Source organism: Rhineura floridana, chromosome 8, assembly GCF_030035675.1.
Source record: "Rhineura floridana isolate rRhiFlo1 chromosome 8, rRhiFlo1.hap2, whole genome shotgun sequence".
Lineage (NCBI taxonomy): Eukaryota > Metazoa > Chordata > Lepidosauria > Squamata > Rhineuridae > Rhineura > Rhineura floridana.
The window spans coordinates 78,197,534-78,216,430 of record NC_084487.1 but is presented as its reverse complement, the minus strand read 5'-3'; the positions used below and the strand labels follow the sequence as shown (position 1 = coordinate 78,216,430).

At 43.5% G+C, this 18,897-nt stretch overlaps 1 long non-coding RNA gene across 2 annotated transcripts; it reads right to left on the bottom strand.

Annotated features, from left to right (window-relative positions):
- Nucleotides 1–1,143: 1,143 nt before the first annotated feature.
- LOC133389990 (uncharacterized) lies at nt 1,144–15,743 on the bottom strand. Of its 2 annotated transcripts, XR_009764257.1 has the most exons (5): nt 15,659–15,743; nt 12,898–13,074; nt 8,086–8,296; nt 5,846–5,982; nt 1,144–2,179 (listed from the first exon to the last, which is right to left on the bottom strand). It is a non-coding gene; the product is annotated as an uncharacterized LOC133389990 (long non-coding RNA). The 2 variants fall into 2 exon arrangements; XR_009764256.1 differs by lacking the exon at nt 8,086–8,296.
- Nucleotides 15,744–18,897: the final 3,154 nt, after the last annotated feature.

Sequence of the window (18,897 nt, the reverse complement as noted above, 5' to 3'; positions counted from 1 at the left end):
GAGGTGAATTGTGGGCATTTTTGTGTTTGTGCACATTTTGTATGTTATTGTCATAAGGGAAAACCATAGGCTTCGGTCCAGACTTAGGGCACAATCCAATTCATATTTCCACCGGGCTGGGAAGAGTTGGATGCAACGGACCCCTGGCTGAGCTGGCAGGCTTCTGGCCCTGCAGGGCTCCACTGGGTTCCATTAGCAGGAACACCCCCCTCACAGCTGCTAAGCCACACCACCACAAGGACCCTGGTGGATGGAGAGTTGGCGGAAGACAGAGGAAGCCCCCAAATTGGGGTGTTCTGGGGGCATTGTGAGGCAGGAGCCATGGGGAGGGACTTATGTGTCTTCCAAGTCCCCCTTAGAGCACTCGCCTGGATCCTGATCCCCGTGATAATTCCACCAGCTAATAGGTTGGCGCAATAAAAAAATTACAATGGTGTTCTACTGGGACTGCTTACCCCTGGTAGGCCTGTTCGTGGGAGCCAGCTCTTCCCATCTGGCTCCCGTGCACAGCTCCTGACGGAGCTGGTGCTCAACTGGACCAGCAGCTCCTGAGCGGCAAGTGGATGATGTGGAGCTTTCCTCTGGCTCCTTCATCACGCCCCGCCTCCACCAGCTTCCCATCATTTGGATTGCTCTGCCTAGGTTGTATTTAACTTTGCACAAGTGGAGTTCTACTCACACAATGGGGCTTCCACTTGCTGTCTTCCCCCTGTGCCCTTAAAATCTATTCTAGAGGATCCCACAACCCTCCAAAGCTGGTTTTGAGGGTACACAGGGGGCTGGAGGGGACAGGAGAGGAAAGGGAAATTTCATTGCACACAGGTTGAACTGCAGTGCTGGATACAAACCATAGTCATAGAGTAGACCCAATGAAATCCACTAATTACAACTAACTTAAGTTAAATTGATGTCAGTGAGTCTCCTCTAAACATGGCTACATATGAATCCAATCCAAAGGACACAGAACAATGAAATTCCATTTTCTGAGTGCCATAGGACCTACTCCATCACCTCTTCAGCTTCTGACATGAGATCTAAGCACTGCCTACATTTTCAAGCATATCTCTACAGGCATGAGGCTAAAAACATGTCTTTTTAAAAACAAAAGCTGGGAATCATAAGATGCATAATTTGTGCATAAAAATTTATGATTTTGACTTATACCCTGAATTACAGCTTACTTATACAGTATGTGCATTACTGATATCAGCATCAGCTTTTTATTTATATTCCACTTTCCCACTTGTGCCCAAAGTGATTTGCAACATATCAAGCAAACAACAGTAAATATCACAATTAAACTAAACTAAAAATAATTATAATGTTAAACAATACAGAAAATCAATCCATACAGCATTATATAAAATTACATTAATACAGGAAAAGAATACCTAACACAAAAATAAAACAATAGTATACAAACCTGGAGGGTAAAGTCAATATTACAGAAAGATATTCCACAGATGCTCACCACAATTAAATACATTGGATAGTAGCACCACCTCTCATTTGAAGCAACCTTCCCTCCCAGCTCTCACCTGGGTCTCTTCTCTCAGTCACTTGCTTATTACTTTCCCATCTCTTGCCTGAGATGCATGTGTGCACCGATAAAACATCAGTAAAAAAAAAAAAACATTCTTAATGTGATCATATCTCTGGTTCTGTCAAGGTATTTTGTGTGATGTTCTACCAATGTCCAGGACCACATCTGTACATCACTACAAGACCACACACACAAAGATCATACGACTGAGTCAATCCAATGTGCAGCCAATACTTTCTTGTGAAAGGAAGTGGTCCTGGCTATCCTGAAAGAGACAGTGATCTAACCACTCCTGAAAAAACCCACCCTGAATCCATTGGTTTGCAACAACTACCACCTAAATGCAAATACCCATTTTGGGGGAAGGTAATTGAGAAAGTTGTGGTGCAACAATTGCAAGTACTCTTGGATGAAACCAGTTATCTTGATCCATTTCAGTATGGGTTCGGGTGTAGTTATAGGACTGAATCAGCCTTAGTTTCTCTGATGGATGAATAAATGATGGAATAAATTCTCTGATGGAATAAATTTATCCTTTATTCAGGATATACATAAGGACAATGATGTTGTCTTCTGTTCAGGACTTCTGTTTGCAGTGTTGTAGCAATGCCTTGTACACGGCATTGCTCCATAATTCTAAGAAACAAAAAAAAATCAGTGGAGTTTTCAAATCATTGGTAAAAATTAATGCAGCTTTGACAAATTCAATCCACCAGCTTGATTCAAAATTACGTCCTATTGTATCTAAACGTAGGCAAAATCTTGCTCCTTGATCTCAGGAACAATCATGCAAAATTTGGTTACAGTATCTTAAGACATGTCCAAATGCATAACAAAAAGACAAACAAACAACTTTCCAAAATATATAGTAGATGTGATTGCTATTTTTTTCTAGTTAAATCAGAATTCAGGAGTGAAGCCTGTGAAATGAAGGGGAAAACAAAACACTCAGAACAATAAATGAATGGAACAGGAGATAAGCTCCCATCTTACGATATATATGTGTGTGTGCTCCAAATACACACACATATGTGTGCACTTATGCTTTAATAAAAAAAGCCATGCCTAATAATTTGTGATCCACCATACTAAACAGTCCACCATCTATATATCATGGCCCATCAAACTGAAAAGAGTACACAGGGAAGCCACAATACATAGTTAGTGATGGTGTAGGCTTAGTTAGTCACAAATTGTGCAAGCCTAGAATTTGCAAACCTCTACTGCCCTTGGGTCAAATGAGATGTGATATTAAACATGGCTTTCAATCCTGTGTTTGGATTCTCCTTCTTTTCTAACAACAGCCTGGGCAGGGGCCTGACCCAGATTGGGAATGTGGTGGGGGAGGATATTTGTGATGTTTTCCTACTAAAAATGTTCCACCCCTCCTCAAGGCTGGTATTAGCAGCTTGAGTGGGAAAATGGCATGGGGAAAGGATGAAATTTTCATTCTCTTATACCACAATCCCAGTCCTAACTGGGTGCCTCCAAGTACAGGATCCAATTCCAATTCCAAGTACAGGATCCAAAGGCATATTTAATTCACTAATAGGCAAAAAATCTTGCAGTTTAAGAATGTACCTAGAGCCAACAGATATTTCTATCAAACTTTTAAAAGCAGGGGAATTGGGCAGCTATAGTGAATGCACCAGGGAAGAAGGAGACCTGACCTCCTCTCTGAGATATTGGACTGTCCTACAAATTTGTAAAAATACAAACACATTTTGGGTTAGTCTTTCACAGTCCAATCCACTTCCTGTGTAGCTTGGAAGAATTTGGTAATGTGGCTCTGAGCATATGGTGTGTGGTGGCAATGCCTGCAATCAAGACTACATCTCCAAAGATGGAGGAGGGCAGGAAGGGGAGGGAAGGAGATTGGGTGGGTGGGTAGGTGGGCAGAGGGGAAGACCCTTTCTGTTCCAAAAGGAAAACATTGTGAAAAGTATCATTCTTTTTCAGGGTTACCCCCATCTTTTTATTCTACAGCAGGCACATGTAGCCTGCCAGCAATATTTAAACCAAAGCTGTCCCTGCCCACATCCACACCAGACTGTTATTTCACTTTAGGCAGTCATGGCTTCTCCCAAAGAATCCTGGCAAGTGTAGTTAGTGAAGGGTGCTGAGAGTTGCTAGGAGATGCCCTGTTCCCCTCATAGAGCTTCAATCAGAGCAGCTGACTATTAAACCACTCTGGCCACTGGAGCTCTGTCAGTGGAATAGGAGTCTCCTCTCAGTGCCATTCACAAACTACACTTCCCAGGATTCTCTGGGAGAAGCCATAACTGCCTAAAGTGAAATCAAGGTCTGGTATGGGTGTGGCCCCCTGATTAGCCAAGCCCAGCAGCTGTGAGTCTGGCTTTTAGAACACTGACAGTTGGTTCTTACTGAGCATGCCCGACGTTATCATTCAGTTCAAGCCAAAATTTCTTAATTTAATTAAAAATCAGCCAGGCATTTTTTAAACTTTTAAACTGCAGAAGATGAAGGTCGGAGTATGGGGCAAGGTCAGTAATAGGATTACAGGCATTCTGTGAACATGATTGAGTGTTAATTAATTTCAACAGATTATGAGAACTCTGACAGAAAAAAGTTCAAAAGGGATCTGGTTTTTCTCTCTCTCTTTTTACCTTTGAACTCTCTATTCTCTCTGGCTGTTTTGTGTATCGCCATGAAAATTTAGAGGGTTGTTAAACAAGTGTTTCTGAGTTCAGGACTATATGTTTCGTAAGGTTTTGTTTTGAAATGAGCTTATAGGATGGATCAGAATAGCATGGGGTATTTTCAATTTAACATTGTGGAATGCGAAAAATCCATGCTGACTATAACATACAGCCACTTTTGTGGCTGTATAATATCATGCCTAGTTCGGATCTTGGACAGTATCCACCAAAAAAGTTCAGCAAGCACAACGGTGCCTTGCTGTACAATGGACCTTCTCCCTCCTCTCCAATCCTCATGTGCCCTCCACATGTTCCCTAAAACAGTTCTGGGGGGTTCCATTATCCTCTAGGCTCCTGCTGGGAGGAAGCACAGGATATAATTTAAATAATAAATAAATAAAATAAAATAAATTTAGGAAGGGGATAGCGGCATGCAGTGAGAGGAAAGGAACAACGGTGCTGACTACCACCCCTTGTTTCTTTCCAAAGTCCTGCCACTTTTGTATATGTTATTGCATTTACGAGCTGTGTTGTTATGATAGATTCTGTGGTTCACTGAATGTTTGTAAAGTTCATGTTTTGCTGCAAAAGTTACCATTTTGGAGAGCACACAAACAATCCCAACAAACCTCTTATCTTCCACTCTTTTGCCCATGTTTTTCAGCCATTGGCCACATCAGCACCTGACATTTAAAGGTGCATTATACCACTTAAAACAGCCATAGCTTCCCCCAAAGAAGTCTGGGAACAGTAATTTGTTAAAGATGCAAAGAGTTGTAAGGAGACCCCTCACATAGCTACAATTACACTGGATTAGCGATCAGTCCTTAAGAACATAAGGAGAGCCTGCTGGATTAGAACCCGTCTAGTCCAAAATCTGGTTGTCATAGTGGCCAACCAGATGTCTATGTGAGGCCCACAAGCAGCACCTAAGCGCAAGAGCACTCTCTCCTCCTGCAGATTCTAGCAACTGCTATTCAGAAGCATGCTACCTCCAACCACTGAGGCAGAGCATAGCCATAATGACTAGTAGCCAGAGCTTGGAAAAGTTACTTATTTGAACTACAACTCCCATCAGCCCCAGCCAGCATGGCCACTGGATTGGGCTGATGGGAGTTATAGTTCAAAAAAGTAACTTTTCCCAGCTCTGCTAGTAGCCACTGATAGCTTTATCCTCCATGTATTTCTCTAATCCTCTTTTAAAGCCATTCAAGTTAGTGGCCATCCCTGCCTCCTGTGTAAGCAAATTCCATCATTTAGCTATTTATTTACAGTAGGGCCCCGCTTATATGGCGGGTTAGGGACCAGGCCCCCGCCGTAAAGCGGAAGTCGCCGTAAAGTGGAACCCATTGACTATAATGGGTCACATCACGCGAAAATGACGCGAAAATGCCACAAAATGCCGCAAAAGCGCAAAATCAGTTTTAAAATGGGGAATTTCCCCTAATTGAAAGCTGCCACATCAGCAGAACGCCAGAAAACGGAACGCCGTAAAGCGGGGCCCTACTGTATTTATTTATTTATTGAATTTATTAGTCGCCCATCTGTCTGGCCATCCAGCCACTCTGCGCGATGTACAACATAGGCATACAATACGTAGGCATTAAAAATCTAAAAACAATGAAGATAAAATGTAACCCACCCCAAAAGCCTGCCTGAAGAGCCAGGTCTTCAAGGCCCACCGGAAGCTCATCATAGAACTATGTGTTGCATGAAGAAGTACTTTTTTTGTCCATTCTGAATCTTCCAACATTGAGCTGCATTGGATGTTCATGTGTTCTAGTGTACAAGAGAGGAAGAAAAGCTTTCTCTATCCACTTTTTCCATGCCATGCATCATTTTAAACACTTCTATCATGTTGCCTTACTCACCTTTCCTAAATTAAACTAAAAAAAAAAATCCAAATGATGCATCCTTTTCTCATAGGGGAGTTGTTCCATCCCTTTGATCATTTTGGTTGCCCTTTTCTGAACCTTTTCCAACTCTACAATATCTTTTTGAGGTGAGGCAACCAGAACTGTACGCAGTATTCCAAATGTGATAGCACTATAGATTTGTATAATGGCATTATGATATCAGCAGTTTTGTTTTCAGTTCCTTTCCTAATGATAACTGGGAACTGTAGCTCAGTAAGGGGAATAAGGGTGCCAGCAACAATCAGCACTCTTCACAAACTACAGTTCCCAGGATGATTTGGGGGAAACCATGGCTGTTAAAGTGGTATAACAGTTCTTTAAATTTATTGTGCAGTAGTGGGAAGGGAAGGAGGTTGACTGAACCAATACTCTCTGGCATTGGCAATATGTGCCCCCAAATACACTTTCCACTGAAAAACAATGAAGAATAGGAAAATGGCACAGGGGTGTAGTTGTCCAGGGTCTTGGTGGGGTTTAGACCCTTACTTTTTGGGGAGTTACAGCAGGGTCCCTATGTCTCCAGCATCCTATGAGACAATCAGCATAAAAGGGGGAGTGAGGTAGCCACCAAGAAGAATCTTCTAACATGCTTCCTTGTCATTCCTGCAGATTGGAGCCAATCAAAGTGAAAGGAGGTGAATCAGCCACTGAGAAGATTCTTCTTAGCAGCTAGTACTCTCCCCTTTCATGATTATTGACTTCTAGGGATGTCTTTTGTGGAAGAAGGCATGAATAAGGATCTCATTCTCAACCCAGCAGCAAAAAAAGGGGAGGTGTGGCTGTGACTAATATGGAGGGACCCTGCACTTCTGAATTTGCCAATATACTGTTGAAAATGTGACACGCATTTGGAAGTACAGAGAACACTTCCGCACGCTTTTGCAAAGGGGTGCTCAAACTGATGGAAAGGGGTGCTCATCTCATGGGGACAAAAAAGTTCATGAAATGTAACTTCCATTCCAGCTGAGCACTAACCCATACAAACATGAAACATTCTTTTTTTGCTCTGAACATTATGTTTGTTAATTGCATGTAATGTTCAGCTTTCGTTTCTCAAGCAGATCTTTCCTGAGGTCTGGAAAGAAAATGAAATCATTTGCCTTCCCTTGGGTTATTTCAGAAACTTAGTGAGCTGCTACTTCAGGGAACACTGTCAGTTAATAAGCTGCTTCCTTGGGGAACTGCTAGGCATGCAATGCAACATCCATTAACTCCAGGGCAAAGCAGCTTTGTGGAAGGGCTGCCCTTAATAAAGCTTGCATATTTTTCAGGGAAGGGATCATGCCGAGGAGGGATAGAGAGCTACGATTTTTTGGCCTTTAGCTATCTTTTCAGCAGCAGCACTAACAGCCTAACCACATTATGCAAAACAATAATGATCAACAATAGCAATTAGTTATTGATCACAACTCTGTGTCATCTTTTGTCCAAGAGAAATGTAGGTTAACTTGCCCTCAGCAGGCAACAGAGATGGAGCTAGTCCTTTTGTATCTTGATAAGAGCCTTGTGACATAGGTTAGGCTGAGACATTGTGATTTGCCCAAGGTCACTCTTCCCATGACCATGAAACACATGGCTTAATGGACTGTGTGTATTTGTTTAGCTGCAGGGGGAGGAAGACACAGGGGCATAACACACAATGAGGGAAGTTTAACCCTTTCTTCTCAGGCTACAATGTAAATGAAAACACCTGTTCCCACTTCTGAACCTGCCATTCACTCCATAGCTCATTGGTAGAGCATCTGGGCATGTTTAGCCTTGAGAAGACAGGACTGAGGGGAGATATGATAGCACTCTTCAAGTACTTGAAAGGTGGTCACACAGAGGAGGGCAAGAATCTCTTTTCAATCATCTCAGAGCGCAGGATACGGAACAATGGGCTCAAGTTATAGGAAGCTAGATTTTGGCTGAACATCAGGAAAAAACTTCCTAACTGTTAGAGCAGTATGACACTGCAACCACTTACCTAGGGAGGTGGTGGGCTCTCCAACACTAGAGGCATTCAATAGGCAGCTGGACAGCCACCTGTCGGGTATGCTTTAAGCTGGATTCCTGCATTGAGCAGGGGTTGAACTCAATGACTGTGTAGACCCAGCTCCACCATTCTATGATTCTTTGATTTGCCTTGCATGCAAAGGTCCCAGGCTCAATGCCTGGCACCTCCAGGTAGTCATGTACTAATATGGGGAAAAGTAAAAGAGTACATTCGTAGTGACCCCAGCCTTTGAGAACCAAACCTCCCCCAGTCTCTTTACACCACAATGGATTATGTTTCTTGGACATTCTAGAGTGTGAAAAGGTCAATAAATGAAAAGCGGGACATAAAGTTGGGACCAGATTTTTTGATATAAAGAAATAGGGCTGGTACCACATTAAAGAAATCTTAGCTGATTGTTTGTTGAATCAACTATTAGATTTGCACAAATCTGCATATAAATAAAAATCATTCTGAAACAAGAAGTACAGATTGTTTTTACATGATGCATGCATGATTAGTTTTAAGGGTATGTAATTGTTTTTAAATGTTTTTAGACTTTTAAAATTGTTTTTAAATGTTAAAATATATCTTTATTTTATTTTTAATTCTATTGTTTTAACTTTTTTGTGTTTTCCATACTGGGCTCCTTTGGGTTGAAGGGTGGGATATACATTTAATAATAAATAAATAGGGTTTTTTATGTACTTGGTTTTTTAAAAACAAACAACAAAAACTCTTCCCTGATTTATCAGGGACAGCTTTTTAGACATTTTTTAAAAATTGACTAATCTAATCAATTAAATGTTGCAGCCCAGACACATAGGCCAGATTTTGTGAGGACAAGGCCCCCCTGCATAAATTCCTTTGAAATTTACAACAGCGCAAAGCCTGATGGTCAAGTAACTTCATCATATATCAGGTGCAGTAGCCATTCTCAGAAAGTTTAGGGACAGCAGAAATTTAAAGCTGCTAACATAATGAAGATGTTAGTAAAATAAAAAAGTCAGCCCTGCAACTTGACCCCCTGAAAGCTGTATAATAGCTCATTCTATACAGTTATCTGAAGTGATCTGAAAATGAAAAAGAAAGGCCAGCAGTGAATAAGAACAGTTTGCTGTACATTTAAGGTGGTAATTGAATGTCATATTGCGGGGAACAGATGGACGAGATGGGTGGGGAAAGAGATTCAAAACCCTCCTCTTCCTTTTCCTGGTATGTTTTTAAAAAGAGCCCAAAACATGTTTACATTTGGGTGATTTTATTAATAGCCAGGCTTATATATTGTTAAGCTTCCCCCCTCCCTTGATTTATGCATTGTATTTATTTTTTATTTATATACCACTTGATTTTGGAAAACCTCTAAGTGGTTTACAAAAGAACCCCATAAAAATTATCAATAAAAATAGTTAAAAACAAGTAATAAAACACTTGTTAACATTAAAACAATAAGCTAAAAAGATAAAAATATTTTGGGATTATTTCCCTCATTTGTTCTTTATTTTAAAAAATCCTCAACGTTTCTTTTAAAATAATTACATCTGTATGTTGCACTAACAAACCTTAACAATAAAGAGTTGACAAACACATTTATTTAGTGCTCTTCTAGGTTCTGAGCTGTGGAAGATTAGTGCAGGCATAACTGTTTCATTGCATTTTATTGGATTATTTCTTCTTGTCAAACTTCCTCTCAGACAAAACCACTGCACTTCTATGTCTCCAGTATAATTATTGGCAACTTTCAAGCTTGCTGTCCATTCTGACACTAATGGGCTACAGATAGCAAGTTGGCAGGATTTTGCAAGCAAGCTTTAGATGTGCTTATTTGCCAGAGTTCACTTTTCTCACTCTGAACAGTCTTACTTGACTTTTAACAAAATGTATGTGCAGTAAATGCATTATAGATTGCTGTTTGGTTTCTTTCCAGAAAACTATGCGGCATGCTAGACAGATGTCAATGGCATACCTGTACTGAGGGTTTGGAGAACAAATTTAGCATGCATGAATGATCCATGAAAGCCACATGGCACTAATTCACATGCTATGCTGTTCTATGGCATTCTAAAATAATCATGTAGAAATTGTGAGACCAGCACATTTTGTTCATCCCACAGGGAAGAAAGACAAATGAAACTTTCTCAATATAGTACATTCCATTTTCCACATTCTACTTCCTGATAAGGATCTGAACAGACCTATACAGACTATGGACATGAAAAGTGGTAAAATATTTTTTAATCTACCTACCTATCTACTTATTCAGAGAAAAACTTTCAGGTCTATGGTGAAAGCACGGATTCATGTATATAGCTGTATGTAAGTCTCATGTATGTAGACTTCATGCTGAATACATTCGCTCCCCAATATGTGTGTGTGATGGTAGGGGAGCCTGTCGGGATATACAGGGGGAAATGGCTGCAACCCTGCTCTCCCCCAACCCAATGGTGTGTGTGTGTGTGTGTGAGAGAGAGAGAGACAGAGAGAGAGAGACAGAGACAGAGACAGAGACAGAGACAGACAGAGAAAGAGGGAATAGGGCTTAAGTTGTATTGTGCTTTTGGCAGTGAAGCCTCTGAATGACTGCACCAATGGAGTGTTCATCTGCTTAGGGAACTAAATTGTATGCCATCCAATTCAGTTTGTGAGTATGATAAACAAGGGCAGACTGAGGTTGGGGAATAGGTTGGAGGAGGAATCCATTTTAAATGGATTTATACATAGAATTTGGTGGTGGCTGTCAACCAATCAAGCTTTGCTTGGTGGTGATTCTGAACCAATCAAGCTTTGCCTGCATCAGATCATATCAAGTATTGCGTGTTTGTTTTTCCACACACCTCCAAAGAAGACTTGTGAGACATAACATTGAACTGAATGTTATATTTATTAAAATATAAAGCTTGCCAATCTGAAACAAAGTATCTCCAAATAACCAAATTAGAACTTATGGGCAGGTGAGGTATTCCATTAATTCTGGTAGGAAATCATCCCTCCAGACCCCTGGGCATGTATTAGCCAGTAGCTGTGGTTTCCCAGCCAAGGATGTGGAATAATTCAGTCCTTCCTTGCTGGGTGAGCCTTGGGTGTGAACCCCCCATGCACACCCTGGCCCCACTATATTCACCTTTACCCCCATGTGCATGACAGACCACAAGGGGATACTTCCCAGTTCCCCTCAGATATAAAGGCTTGGCAGATCACTGAAGGATGCCCTTACCCAACAATGCCTCAGTATACCTAAAGTTACCCCAATTTCCTCAGCTGCCCATACTCAATGCTACCAGAGGCCAAAGCTCAAGCTTGTTGGCCTCTCCCCAACAGATCAAAGAGGTCCAACAGACCCCTTTGGAGATCCTCAAGGAAAATATCATAACCATGCACAGACAAATGAACCCCATCATCCCTATATAAATGTTGGATATCAAAGCAGATCCTCTCATGAAGTATATAAGCACCGCCCATCCCCAGAATCACTTTTTTAACCCTTCACCTTACTCTGAGCCACATCAATCCTATTGGGATGAACAGCCCCCCTCCAGACCCACTGCTCCAAGAGGGCAGACCAAACGACCAGCACCTCAGGAATATGCTTTTGATCCAGCGCAAATCATGAGCAATTCTATGAAAAAGGTCCAAACCTGAACCAAATTATTCTCCCCCAAGTGAATAACCAGAATTTTAATGGGGAGGGGGGCTGAAGAAAAGACTCAACACAATATGGGAGAAAAATGGCAAGGAGGAAGATTGAATGGGAGGAGCAAGTTTTTAAACTCTGCTGTAACCCACTCCCCATTGGCTGGGGAACATCATATGTTCCCTCCTTATCTCTCCCTTCGGGTGTATCCTCTCAAGCTTGCAAGAGGGAGGGATGAGGGCAAACCTGCCCCCACTTTCTGTGGGAACATTATGTCCAAGTCAGCTGTTCATTGCTGGATTAATTTACTGTACATTTTATTAATTATATGCAAAATACACATGTATTGTGTATATAATATATGATAGAGTCAAACCCTATGCGGTACTATACTTCTACAATGTAATTATATATTAATGCATATGTACTGTTAATTAATGCATATGTACACTTATATGCATTGTTTTAAATATAGGTTTATGTGTTGCTTACTTTAGGAAACCTAGAGTTAATATGTATATAACATGCATACAATATTATAATATGCATACAATATTATAATACAATATCATAATGTGTCTAATAATGCTTATAATATTCAAGAATTGGTCATATTTTTAGTGGAACTGGGGGGGTAAGAGCTCACTTCTCATTAAGATTGAGCAGTGAGACAGGAATTAGAAATCTATGTGGATAAGCTTGACATTGAGATTTTCACAAAATTCCACCCCTAATGGAGAAGAGGTTCTGAGACATAGGTAACCTATGAGAAGGGAGCCCCAAAGGGGAAGTTAACTGAAGGGAAAGTGCAAAGAAATGATGGTCTAAAAATTCCCAGAAAAGCATTTTCTGACAAAGTTTAAACATTTTCTTTTCTGAGCTGCTCTTTTTAATCCTCCCTTGGAGAATATTCAGTGAAGTGTCCTCCCCATATTTTGTGAATGTTAGGGACAGCGATGAATCCAGTTTTAATACTGACCCCTTTTCCTTCCTCCTTTTTTAGTCTATTGCTTCCTTTGTCCACCAATATAGATGCATTATTTATGTATTTATTTTATTTCAGTTATTGATATGCTGCTTAATTACTGGAGTTTCTAAGCGGGGTTAGAATTAACAATGGATTTAATTCCACATTAAGCTAGAGGAAATGTTTCTTAAAATAATTTTCTGACCTTTTTTTGAGCTCCTCCAGAAGTGTTGGAGAATTTCGTTCTTCATATATTCAATGCATATATTCAACTAATACCATAATCAATTTTGCCAACCTCAAATAGCATGGAAAATCCTGGGAAGCTATTCTTGCTTGGGAGCTCTAGTGCAGAACTGGCAATCAATTGAAAAACAGGAACCTGTAGAATTGTACGTGGAAAACAAGGAAGGTGTAAGAGAAGAACAGAGTAGACAAGAAGGTGCTAATCAGGTGTTGCGCACCTCCCCAATCGCCGAGCGGTGAGATTTCAGGGGTCCCTGCACTCGTCCTGGGCTTGCTTTCCTTGGGAAGAAGGTCAGCGGGGACTTTGGTGTCTTTATGAAATATGGTTTATTTACACACATTCCAACCTGAGCTTAAGATGGAGGGGTTCAAGGCATCAGCAGTCCAATATCCAGCTTTTCCATTGGGTTTACAGGAGGCATCTTAAAGCCATGGTGCAGAGAGCCAGTTTCTCTGCCTGCCTCCAGTTCCAAGCCATTCTCTAGACACACTCTACACACACTAAAAACACAAACCTCTCCTAGCCACCAGGAAGGGGGTGAAGGCTCCCCTGAAGAGTTTCAATGACAAAAGGATCTTCCTGTCCCATTCACCAGTTGCTGGGCACCTGATAGACCCATTAACAACCTGGCCACTCTATTAGCTTAACAAAAGAAACTCTTATGGCCAGCAGAGCCAGCCCCTCAACCCAAGGCACAGGATTCCAAATCAGAGGCTGGAAGGGGACTCACAGGGATCATCCATTCCAACCCCCAAATTCACAACACAGGGAAGGAGCTTTGAACACAAACCTCACAGCAAGGTCACGAGGGGGTTATATACTAACAGGATGGGGAATGAGTGCTAGGGAGGCTGGCCAAGAAACAAGGTGGCTAAAGGAATAAAATAGTCAGTGGATTGAAAATCAGAGACTCAAGGAAGTCATAAGATTGCGGATACATGGAACTAAAAAAGCAGCAAGTAGGACTATGACTGTGTATTATTGACAGCAACTAAATGCTCAGGCAAAGGATGTTTGAGGATTAGGTATTCCGGGGCTATGTTAGCTAGCAGTAGAGCAGAGGTAGCCTATGTGGTGTCTGCCAGGTATATTAGACTACAACTCCCATCAGTCCCAGGCCAGCCAAGCACGGCCAATGGTCAGGAGTAATGGAGTTGTAATCCTTATCACCTAGAAGGCATCATGTTGGCTACCCCTGTAGACCCTCACAATGACATTCTTCCAGCATTGGTACTACCTTACCTCAGCATTGTGTTCTAGCAACCCTGAGGCACACATAAGGTCCAAAAAGAGAGAGGTGAGGAGAGATGAATGTCATAAATTGGTTTGAACTAACTAACCAGTTCTTTAGATGCAGCCCTTTAGGCAGAGCTTGGAAAAGTTACTTTTTTGAACTACAACTCCCATCAGCCCAGTCCAGTGACCATGTTGGCTGGGGCTGATGGGAGTTGTAGTTCAAAAAAGTAACTTTTCCAAGCTCTGCCTTTAGGTAGCATTATAGCCAAAGAAAGATTGGCTTCCTCATATTCTTTGTCTGATTGTTGGTCTTCAATGAATGACTTCAACACTTCCAGGTATCAAATCCAATAAAGTGGGGATGGGGGACAGAATCAAGCTGCCATTCATAGTTGCTGTCAATAAAACTACAGGGCTTTTTTTTAAAGGTGAAACTGCTTGTCAAAGAATGTGCATATTTACCAACTCTTGACAACCAGTGGTAGGTAAATATCAGGAACTGATTCTCTAATATGTACCTATCTATATTTTTGTTTCCCTGTGCAGTCAGCATAATTGTTTACGTTCAATGTTTAGAAAGTTCAGATACCAGGATTTTTATTTTTAAACCTGTGCAATGAATCATTGGACCTGATAATTTTTAACATTTAAATTTGTAATTCATACATAAAATGGGAAATTATGCTAGTAAATGATATATTATTTTTGTTCTTTTCATATTTTCTGATTCAGTTGAAGCATTTTTCCTCCTTGGTTTCTCTTGTTCAGGTTTAAAGAAAACACTCTTATTGTGCCAACATGAAGTAGATAGTCTCACGAGTCATTAAGCTGGAAGAAATCCTGTGGATTTTCCAGTTTAACTCTTTGTCCCAAATCATTATTGAAAGATGTTTTCCACCTTAGGATTTCCAGATCTTCCATATCCAGATGTGGCCTACCCCTGTCCCTTTAAAAGCTCAAAAGCATCTTTCCCCCACCTGGTGCCCTCTAGATGCTTTGGACTACAATTCCCATGGCAACATTTGCCATGCTGGCTGTGGATGATGTATTCCAAAAGCATCTGGAGGGCACCAGTTGGGGAAGGCTGCTCTAAAGCAGGAGTGAACGTCAGATATTGTTGGACTACAACTCCTATCAGCCCCAGCCAGCATGGCCAGTGATCAGGGATGATGGAAATTATAGTCCAACAACATCTGGAGGGCCACAGATTCCGCTGTCCTGCTCTAAAGCATGAAGAGAATGCTGCTCCACTCTGTTTCTTTGAGCATTTTAATATTTTGCCTATTCTTAGTGTTCCCCATAGTGTGTGGAAGAAGAGGATATTGACAAAGGGTACCTGCAGAAGAGTGGGATGAGAAATGCCATGGCCATGCTCTTGTTTGATACGCCTTGTGTGAAGCATCATTTCTAGGCCGGGAACTGACAAGCCTATTTCATTTTTTTAAAAAAACACCCAAAACCCCGCTTCGCACCCGGGACTTACCGGTTGCGGGGCATGTTTGCGGCCCGGGTGAAGCCTGAGCCTCCATGCCTAGAGAGGGGAAGCGCGCCGGCTGGGTGACGCAGTAACGGCGTGCTTCTAGAGGGGGCGGGGCATACGAGCTTATTTAGGCTCGCGCCATCCGCCCCCCCTCTCTCTCTTCATAATTGTGGCAGAGCTCTGCAGAGCTCCTGCGCTCTCGGCGTTGTCGCGACGCCATTTTGGAGAGCGCGAGGGGACAGCGGTGGCGGTGCCATTTTGCGGAGCACGAGGCTCGGGCGGCAGCTTGGTTTGGCCTCTTACATTCAGCTTGGCAGGGCTCTGTCGGCTCGCAGCGCGGCGGGACAACCTGCGGCAGCACGGTGGACCTTCTCTCCTGGCTCTCTGACAGCAGCAGGAACTTTGGGCGGCGGCACGGCGGCATGGCGGCATGGCGGCACGGCAGCGCTCCGCCTCAGATGCAATAGCGCCAGTTTCAAAGCACTCTGCCTCACTTACAAGTTTTTAGCTGGGCACTGGGAGGGAGGAACCCCTTCCACATTTATTTAATCAAATACTTAGGACAAGCCTTTTGGCTTTGGAAGGCTGGTTGGGCCTGATTCTAGGAGAGAGAGAGTGGGTGCGTTCTCCCCCCCCACTCAACATCAGGCATTCATTTTGGACAGGCTGGGGATCTGCCACAGAGGGAGGAGGCAGGAACGTTGTTCTTCCATTTCGAGCCAGTCGGGTATAGTGGTCAAGGTGTTGGGCTACGACCTGGGAGACCAGGGTTCGCATCTGCCTAGGCCTTCCTAAGGGTCACCTGCCCATATATATTGTAATAATAATAATAATAATACTCGCATATCGAAATCATACTAACTGTAATTAAATAAGTAAATAAGAAATTCTTCATTTTGGCCACGGCCCCAAAAAAAGGTCAAGGAGGGCCCAAAGGAAAAGGGAAGGCCCCCACAAAAAATACTGGGTCTCTCCCTCAGGGGGTTTCTGGAGCGGGGGTGGGTGAGCCACCATGGGCAGCTATACTGGCCCGTCTTACAGCCCTGGAGGGAGCTTCCTCTCATCAGTATCAGCCGGAACAACAGGCTGCCGCTGTGACAAGTATGCCCCAGGCGAAACGCACTAGGGGGCAGGCTAATAAGGCATCCAGTGCAGTCCAAGCCTCATCCAGGGTCAGTCAGTCCAACCTGGCTACGGGATTGCCTTCATCAGTTCCTAACCAATCAACTTTGGAATTAATTCTAGCTCGTCTGGATGCCCTTGAGGCGGGTCCCAGCGGGTCCATAAGAGAAGCTCCCATACAAGACTGGGGCACTACTACTGCCGAGCAGCCAGCTATGGAGGCGGTGTCGGCTGGAAAATCGGGTGAGTACGCTGTGGCGGGCTCCCCAGGAATGGCCCCTACGTGGGGCTGGCCCCCATGGGGATACCCATATTGGGGGCCCGGCCAGGTTTGGCCTTTCTCTCCTCCACATAACACAGAGACTGACACCCAGGCTGCTCTTCCGGCTGCCCAGACAGGTGACACACAGTCACTACCCCCCTCTTCATTAGAGGCTTGTGAACAGGTCTGGGCATCTTCTCGGGCCGGCGCTAGGGTTGAAACAACCATCTCCCCCCAACCCACAGTCTCTTCAGATGTGTCCGTGGTCCCTCAAGGCGTTGGCGACCCACTTGGGCATATTAAAGAGGGCGCCATCCCTTTCAGCGAGACTTCTGCCCCTCTGGGTTTTCATTTGTTCCCAGCAACTAAGGATAAAATCTGGAACGGGGAGTATATTGATCTGTTTTCCCTATTATACAGAGCCAATCAAGAGAGACAGGGGAAAAGGTGAAGAGAAGGAGGTAGAGCAGCCCAAGAGGCACCGGATTGAGCGCACTTGGGCTAACTGGCTCCCTGCCTACCTTACATATATAGGGGTGATCCTACAAAAACAGCCACAGCGCAGTTTGGTCCTGATTAAATACCTGGACATTATATATAGAGCATATACAGAGTTCATGGGGTTTGCGTGGCTCTCTTTCGATGAGGCTTTTCGTATGAGAGTGGCATATGATGCCTCCTTGCCATGGGATAAGAAGGAGGCGGAGCTATGGCTACAGTTCATGTCTCATTCAAAGTCGGTGGCTGGAGACAGGACCGATAGTGGCCATTTCATGGCTAGGCAGTTGACACAAGTTCCTTCCCGCGGGCCAGCGGGGCAGGGGGTTCAACCACGCCTGCTCTGCTGGGAGTTTAGCTCCCGTGGCTTCTGTAGTAGGAACCCTTGCCGATACAGGCATGAGTGTACACTCTGCGGGGGCCAACACACACCCACTGCCTGCCCTAGGAACCGAGGTTACCGAGGTGGCAATAGAGACTTCCAGGGGCAGTGGAGGCAAGGAACTCAGGGAAAAGGGCCCCAGCCCAATTAAATTACCTGTTTTACAACACTTATTGAGTAGTTACCCTTTAGCTCAAGAAGCTTGTTGCCTCTTAGAGGGTTTTTCAAATGGTTTTCGGATCCCTTATTTAGGGCCCCGGACTGCCTTCCGGTCTAGGAACCTGAGGTCGGTCTTAGGCATGGAACAGGTTGTTCTGGACAAGATTAACAAAGAAAGGGAAGCGGGCAGAGTTTTGGGCCCCTTCACGTCCCCTCCTGTTCCGTCTCTTCGGGTTTCTCCACTGGGTATTGTACCCAAAAAGACGCCTGGTGAGTTCCGCCTCATCCATCACCTCTCCTATCCGCATGGGCATTCGGTTAACGACTTTATTCCACCTCACTTATGTTCGGTACGTTACACTTCTTTCGACTGTGCAGTGAGCATGGTGAGGAGGTGTGGTGTGGGTGCCTTCATGGGGAAGTGTGATATAAAGTCTGCATTCCGCCTCCTTCCTGTCCATCCAGGTGACTTTGATCTATTGGGTTTTGCTTTTGCTGATCATTATTACGTGGATCGCGCACTGCCCATGGGCTGTTCGATCTCGTGCGCAGCATTCGAGCTTTTTAGCTCTTTCCTGGAGTGGGCGGCAAGGAGGCGGTCTGGATCATGTTCTGTTGTACACTATTTAGATGATTTTTTATTTGCTGGACGTGCACACACGGGGGAGTGCAAAGACCTTATGGATCAATTTATGATCCATATGATCTAGGGATCTTGGAGTCCCACTGGCAGGGGAAAAAACGGAGGGTCTGGCCCAGATTATCACATTCCTGGGGATCGAGATAGATACATTGGCCCAGGCCTGTAGGCTCCCACTG